Consider the following 6,000-nt stretch of genomic DNA (forward strand, 5'->3'; position numbering starts at 1 on the left):
TATGTATGTGTGTGTGTGTGGTGTGTGTGTGAGTGTGTGTGTGTGTGTGTGTGTGTGTGTGTGTGTGTGTGTGTGTCTGAGAAAGTGAGTGTGTGTGGGTGTTTGTGTCTGCGAGAGACAGAGAGTGTGTGTGTGTATGATTGTGTGAGCATGTATGTGTGTGACAGAGAGAGAGGGAGAATTTGTATGTGTGTGAGAGTGTGTTTTGTGTGTGAGAGAGAATGTGTGTGAGAGAGAGAGTGTGTGTGTGTGAGGGAGAGACTGTGTGTGTGAGAGAGTGAGCGAAAGTGTGTGTATATGTGGGAGAGTGTGTGAGTGTGTGTGTGTGAGGGAGTGTGTGTGTGTGTGTGAGAGAGAGTGAGTGTGTCAGCATGCATGTGTGTGACAGAGAGAGGGAGAATTTGTATGTGTGTGAGAGAGTATGTTTGAGTGTGTGTGTGTGAGAGAGAGTGTGTGTGTGCATGTGAGAGAGTGAGTGTATGTGTGAGAGAGAGAGAGAATGTGTGTGTGTGAGAGAGAGAGAGAGAGAGAGGGAGATTTTGTGTGTGTGAGAGAGGGTGTTTGTCTGTGTGAGAGAGAGTGAGTGTGAGTGCATGTCGGTGTGTGTGTGAAAGAGAGAGAGAGAATTTGTTTGTGCGTGAGAGAGAGTCTTATTTTTGTGAGAGAGTGTGTTTGTGTGTGAGTGAGACAGAAAGAGTGAGTGTGTGTGATAGAGAGTGTGTGTTTGTGTGCGCATGTGAGAGAGTGTGTGTGTGAAAGAGAGAAAGGGTGTGCGTGTGTGTGTGTGAGTGTGTGTGTGAGAGACTGAGAGTGTGTATGATAGAGAGTGTGTGTTTGTTCATGTGAGAGAGAATGTGTTAATGTGTGTGAGAGATAGAGAGAGAGAGGGAGATTTTGTGTGTGTGAGAGAAACTGAGAGTGTGAGTGTGTGTGTGAAAGAGAGAGACAATTTGTGTATGTGTGTGAGAGAGAGTGTGTGTGTGTGTGTGTGTGTGAGAGAGAGAGTGTGTGAGAGAGAGAGAGACAGACTCTATATGAGGATTGTTGTTGAGTGTGAATGCAAGGGAGCTGCAGAAATGCGGAATTGTATTTTGTGTCTGCACAAGGGCAAGGTGACTAACTGTGCAGAGTGAGAAAGAGATCGGGAATCACCATCCTGTCAGGATGGCCGAGTGGTCTAAGGTGCCAGACTTAAGGAGTGTTAGTCCTTGCTCTGCATCTGGCCTTCTGAATTCTGGTCCCTTTCTAGGGGCGTGGGTTCAAATCCCACTCCTGACATGTCTCCCATTTTCCCCAAACAAACCTTCCCCACACCCACACACTCCCCCCAAATTTCACATCTTCTTGGAGAGGAGTCACTCCCCCTTCCCAAACATGGAAGAGTCCAACCCCTCGGTTTCAAAGATAAGGCTCAGGCATTTACAACAATCTTCAGACGCAAGTGCCCACTGGATCATCTTCCTCAGTCTCCTCCTGTGCTCCCCACCATCACGCACACCATTCTTCAAACAATTACATTCACTCCGTCTCACATCAAAAGACACTGGACACTACAAAGGCTATGGGCCCTGCCAAGATTCTGGCACTGCTCCTGAACGCTGCTGCTCCACAACATGCCCTTCCTCGAGCCAAGTTCTCCCAGGACAGTGACAACACTGGGATCTACCTGGCCATCTGCCAAATTATCCAGGTATGTCCTGCACATAAAAAGCAGGACAAATCCAAATCAGCCAATTCCACTCCCGTCTATCTCTTCCCAATCCTCGGAAAAGTGATGGAAGGGCTCACCAACAGGGCTATCGAGCAGCACCTGCTCAGCAATAACCTGCTCAGCGACACCCAGTTTGGGATCCCCCAGGGTCACTCAGCTCCTGACCTCATTTTGTTTGTGCCTGTGTGAGAGAGAGAGAGAGAGAGAAAGTCTGTGTGATTGTGTGAATGTGAGAGTGAGAGACAGTGTGTGTAAGCGCGTGAGAGAGGAAGCCTTTATGTGTGTGTGTGAGAGTTATATATGTCTGTGTGTGTGTGTGTTGTGTGTGTGTGTGTGTGTGTGTGTGTGGAGTGTGTGTGTCTGAGAAAGTGAGTGTGTGGGTGTTTGTGTCTGCGAGAGACAGAGTGTGTGTGGGTGTATGATTGTGTGAGCATGTATGTGTGTGACAGAGAGAGAGGGAGAATTTGTATGTGTGTGAGAGTGTGTTTGTGTGTGAGAGAGAATGTGTGTGAGAGAGAGAGTGTGTGTGTGTGAGGGAGAGACTGTGTGTGTGAGAGAGAGAGCGAAAGTGTGTGTATATGAGGGAGAGTGTGTGTGTGTGTGAGGAGGTGTGTGTGTGTGTGTGTGAGAGAGAGAGTGAGTGTGTCAGCGTGCATGTGTGTGACAGAGAGAGGGAGAATTTGTATGTGTGTGAGAGAGTATGTTTGAGTGTGTGTGTGAGAGAGAGAGTGTGTGTGTGCATGTGAGAGAGTGAGTGTATGTGTGAGAGAGAGAGAGAGAATGTGTGTGTGTGTGAGAGAGAGAGAGAGAGAGGGAGATTTTGTGTGTGTGAGAGAGGGTGTTTGTCTGTGTGAGAGAGAGTGAGTGTGAGTGCATGTCGGTGTGTGTGTGAAAGAGAGAGAGAGAATTTGTTTGTGCGTGAGAGAGAGTCTTATTTTTGTGAGAGAGTGTGGTTGTGTGTGAGTGAGACAGAAAGAGTGAGAGTGTGTGTGATAGAGAGTGTGTGTTTGTGTGCGCATGTGAGAGAGTGTGTGTGTGAAAGAGAGAAAGGGTGTGCGTGTGTGTGTGTGAGTGTGTGTGTGAGAGACTGAGAGTGTGTATGATAGAGAGTGTGTGTTTGTCTGTTCATGTGAGAGAGAATGTGTTAATGTGCGTGAGAGATAGAGAGGGAGTGAGAATTTGTGTGTGTGAGAGAAACTGAGAGTGTGAGTGTGTGTGTGAAAGAGAGAGACAATTTGTGTATGTGTGTGAGAGAGATTGTGTGTGTGTGTGTGTGTGTGAGAGAGAGTGTGTGTGAGAGAGAGAGAGAGACAGACTCTATATGAGGGATTGTTGTTGAGTGTGAATGCAAGGGAGCTGCAGAAATGCGGAATTGTATTTTGTGTCTGCACAAGGGCAAGGTGACTAACTGTGCAGAGTGAGAAAGAGATCAGACGTCACCATCCTGTCAGGATGGCCGAGTGGTCTAAGGCGCCAGACTTAAGGAGTGTTAGTCCTTGCTCTGCATCTGGCCTTGTGAATTCTGGTCCCTTTCTAGGGGCGTGGGTTCAAATCCCACTCCTGACATTTCTCCCTTTTTCCCCAAACAAACCTTCCCACACCCACACACTCCCCCAAATTTCACATCTTCTTGGAGAGGAGTCACTCCCCCTTCCCAAACATGGAAGAGTCCAACCCCTCGGTTTCAAAGATAAGGCTCAGGCATTTACAACAATCTTCAGACGCAAGTGCCCACTGGATCATCTTCCTCAGTCTCCTCCTGTGCTCCCCACCATCACGCACACCATTCTTCAAACAATTACATTCACTCCGTCTCACATCAAAAGACACTGGACACTACAAAGGCTATGGGCCCTGCCAAGATTCTGGCACTGCTCCTGAACGCTGCTGCTCCACAACATGCCCTTCCTCGAGCCAAGTTCTCCCAGGACAGTGACAACACTGGGATCTACCTGGCCATCTGCCAAATTATCCAGGTATGTCCTGCACATAAAAAGCAGGACAAATCCAAATCAGCAATTCCACTCCCGTCTATCTCTTCCCAATCCTCGGAAAAGTGATGGAAGGGCTCACCAACAGGGCTATCGAGCAGCACCTGCTCAGCAATAACCTGCTCAGCGACACCCAGTTTGGGATCCCCCAGGGTCACTCAGCTCCTGACCTCATTTTGTTTGTGCCTGTGTGAGAGAGAGAGAGAGAGAGAAAGTCTGTGTGAGTGTGTGAATGTGAGAGTGAGAGACAGTGTGTGTAAGCGCGTGAGAGAGGAAGCCTTTATGTGTGTGTGTGAGAGTTATAGTGTGTGTGTGTGTGTGTGTGTGTGTGTGTGTGTGTGTGTGTGTGTGTGTGTGTGAGTGTGTGTGTCTGAGAAAGTGAGTGTGTGGGTGTTTGTGTCTGCGAGAGACAGAGTGTGTGTGTGTGTATGATTGTGTGAGCATGTATGTGTGTGACAGAGAGAGAGGGAGAATTTGTATGTGTGTGAGAGTGTGTTTGTGTGTGAGAGAGACTGTGTGTGAGAGAGAGAGAGTGTGTGTGTGAGGAGAGACTGTGTGTGTGAGAGAGAGAGCGAAAGTGTGTGTATATGAGGGAGAGTGTGTGTGTGTGTGAGGGAGTGTGTGTGTGTGTGTGTGAGAGAGAGAGTGAGTGTGTCAGCGTGCATGTGTGTGACAGAGAGAGGGAGAATTTGTATGTGTGTGAGAGAGTATGTTTGAGTGTGTGTGTGAGAGAGAGAGTGTGTGTGTGCATGTGAGAGAGTGAGTGTATGTGTGAGAGAGAGAGAGAATGTGTGTGTGTGTGAGAGAGAGAGAGAGAGAGGGAGATTTTGTGTGTGTGAGAGAGGGTGTTTGTCTGTGTGAGAGAGAGTGAGTGTGAGTGCATGTCGGTGTGTGTGTGAAAGAGAGAGAGAGAATGTGTTTGTGCGTGAGAGAGAGAGTCTTATTTTTGTGAGAGAGAGTGTGGTTGTGTGTGAGTGAGACAGAAAGAGTGAGAGTGTGTGTGATAGAGAGTGTGTGTTTGTGTGCGCATGTGAGAGAGTGTGTGTGTGAAAGAGAGAAAGGGTGTGCGTGTGTGTGTGTGAGTGAGTGTGTGTGAGAGACTGAGAGTGTGTATGATAGAGAGTGTGTGTTTGTCTGTTCATGTGAGAGAGAATGTGTTAATGTGCGTGAGAGATAGAGAGGGAGTGAGAATTTGTGTGTGTGAGAGAAACTGAGAGTGTGAGTGTGTGTGTGAAAGAGAGAGACAATTTGTGTATGTGTGTGAGAGAGATTGTTGTGTGTGTGTGTGTGTGTGTGAGAGAGAGAGTGTAGTGAGAGAGAGAGAGAGAGACAGACTCTATATGAGGGATTTGTTGTTGAGTGTGAATGCAAGGGAGCTGCAGAAATGCGGAATTGTATTTTGTGTCTGCACAAGGGCAAGGTGACTAACTGTGCAGAGTGAGAAAGAGATCAGACGTCACCATCCTGTCAGGATGGCCGAGTGGTCTAAGGCGCCAGACTTAAGGAGTGTTAGTCCTTGCTCTGCATCTGGCCTTGTGAATTCTGGTCCCTTTCTAGGGGCGTGGGTTCAAATCCCACTCCTGACATGTCTCCCTTTTTCCCCAAACAAACCTTCCCACACCCACACACTCCCCCCAAATTTCACATCTTCTTGGAGAGGAGTCACTCCCCTTCCCAAACATGGAAGAGTCCAACCCCTCGGTTTCAAAGATAAGGCTCAGGCATTTACAACAATCTTCAGACGCAAGTGCCCACTGGATCATCTTCCTCAGTCTCCTCCTGTGCTCCCCACCATCACACACACCATTCTTCAAACAATTACATTCACTCCGTCTCACATCAAAGACACTGGACACTGCAAAGGCTATGGGCCCTGCCAAGATTCTGGCACTGCTCCTGAACGCTGCTGCTCCACAACATGCCCTTCCTCGAGCCAAGTTCTCCCAGGACAGTGACAACACTGGGATCTACCTGGCCATCTGCCAAATTATCCAGGTATGTCCTGCACATAAAAAGCAGGACAAATCCAACTCAGCCAATTCCACTCCCGTCTATCTCTTCCCAATCCTCGGAAAAGTGATGGAAGGGCTCACCAACAGGGCTATCGAGCAGCACCTGCTCAGCAATAACCTGCTCAGCGACACCCAGTTTGGGATCCCCAGGGTCACTCAGCTCCTGACCTCATTTTGTTTGTGCCTGTGTGAGAGAGAGAGAGAGAGAGAGAGAGAAAGTCTGTGTGAATGTGTGAATGTGAGAGTGAGAGACAGTGTGTGTAAGCGCGTGAGAGAGGAAGCCTTA

At 48.4% G+C, this 6,000-nt stretch overlaps 3 non-coding genes across 3 annotated transcripts; all 3 read left to right on the plus strand.

Annotated features, from left to right (window-relative positions):
• The first annotated feature begins 1,158 nt into the window (after positions 1 to 1,158).
• trnal-uaa (transfer RNA leucine (anticodon UAA)) lies at positions 1,159 to 1,278 on the plus strand. The gene is made up of 2 exons: positions 1,159 to 1,196; positions 1,233 to 1,278. It is a non-coding gene; the product is annotated as a tRNA-Leu (tRNA).
• A 1,879-nt stretch (positions 1,279 to 3,157) lies between these two features.
• trnal-uaa (transfer RNA leucine (anticodon UAA)) lies at positions 3,158 to 3,277 on the plus strand. The gene is made up of 2 exons: positions 3,158 to 3,195; positions 3,232 to 3,277. It is a non-coding gene; the product is annotated as a tRNA-Leu (tRNA).
• Positions 3,278 to 5,168: 1,891 nt separating this feature from the next.
• On the plus strand, positions 5,169 to 5,288 carry trnal-uaa (transfer RNA leucine (anticodon UAA)). The gene is made up of 2 exons: positions 5,169 to 5,206; positions 5,243 to 5,288. It is a non-coding gene; the product is annotated as a tRNA-Leu (tRNA).
• The last annotated feature ends 712 nt before the right edge of the window (positions 5,289 to 6,000 follow it).

The sequence above is a fragment of the Hemiscyllium ocellatum genome, chromosome 24, assembly GCF_020745735.1.
Source record: "Hemiscyllium ocellatum isolate sHemOce1 chromosome 24, sHemOce1.pat.X.cur, whole genome shotgun sequence".
In the NCBI taxonomy this organism is placed as follows: Eukaryota; Metazoa; Chordata; class Chondrichthyes; order Orectolobiformes; family Hemiscylliidae; genus Hemiscyllium; species Hemiscyllium ocellatum.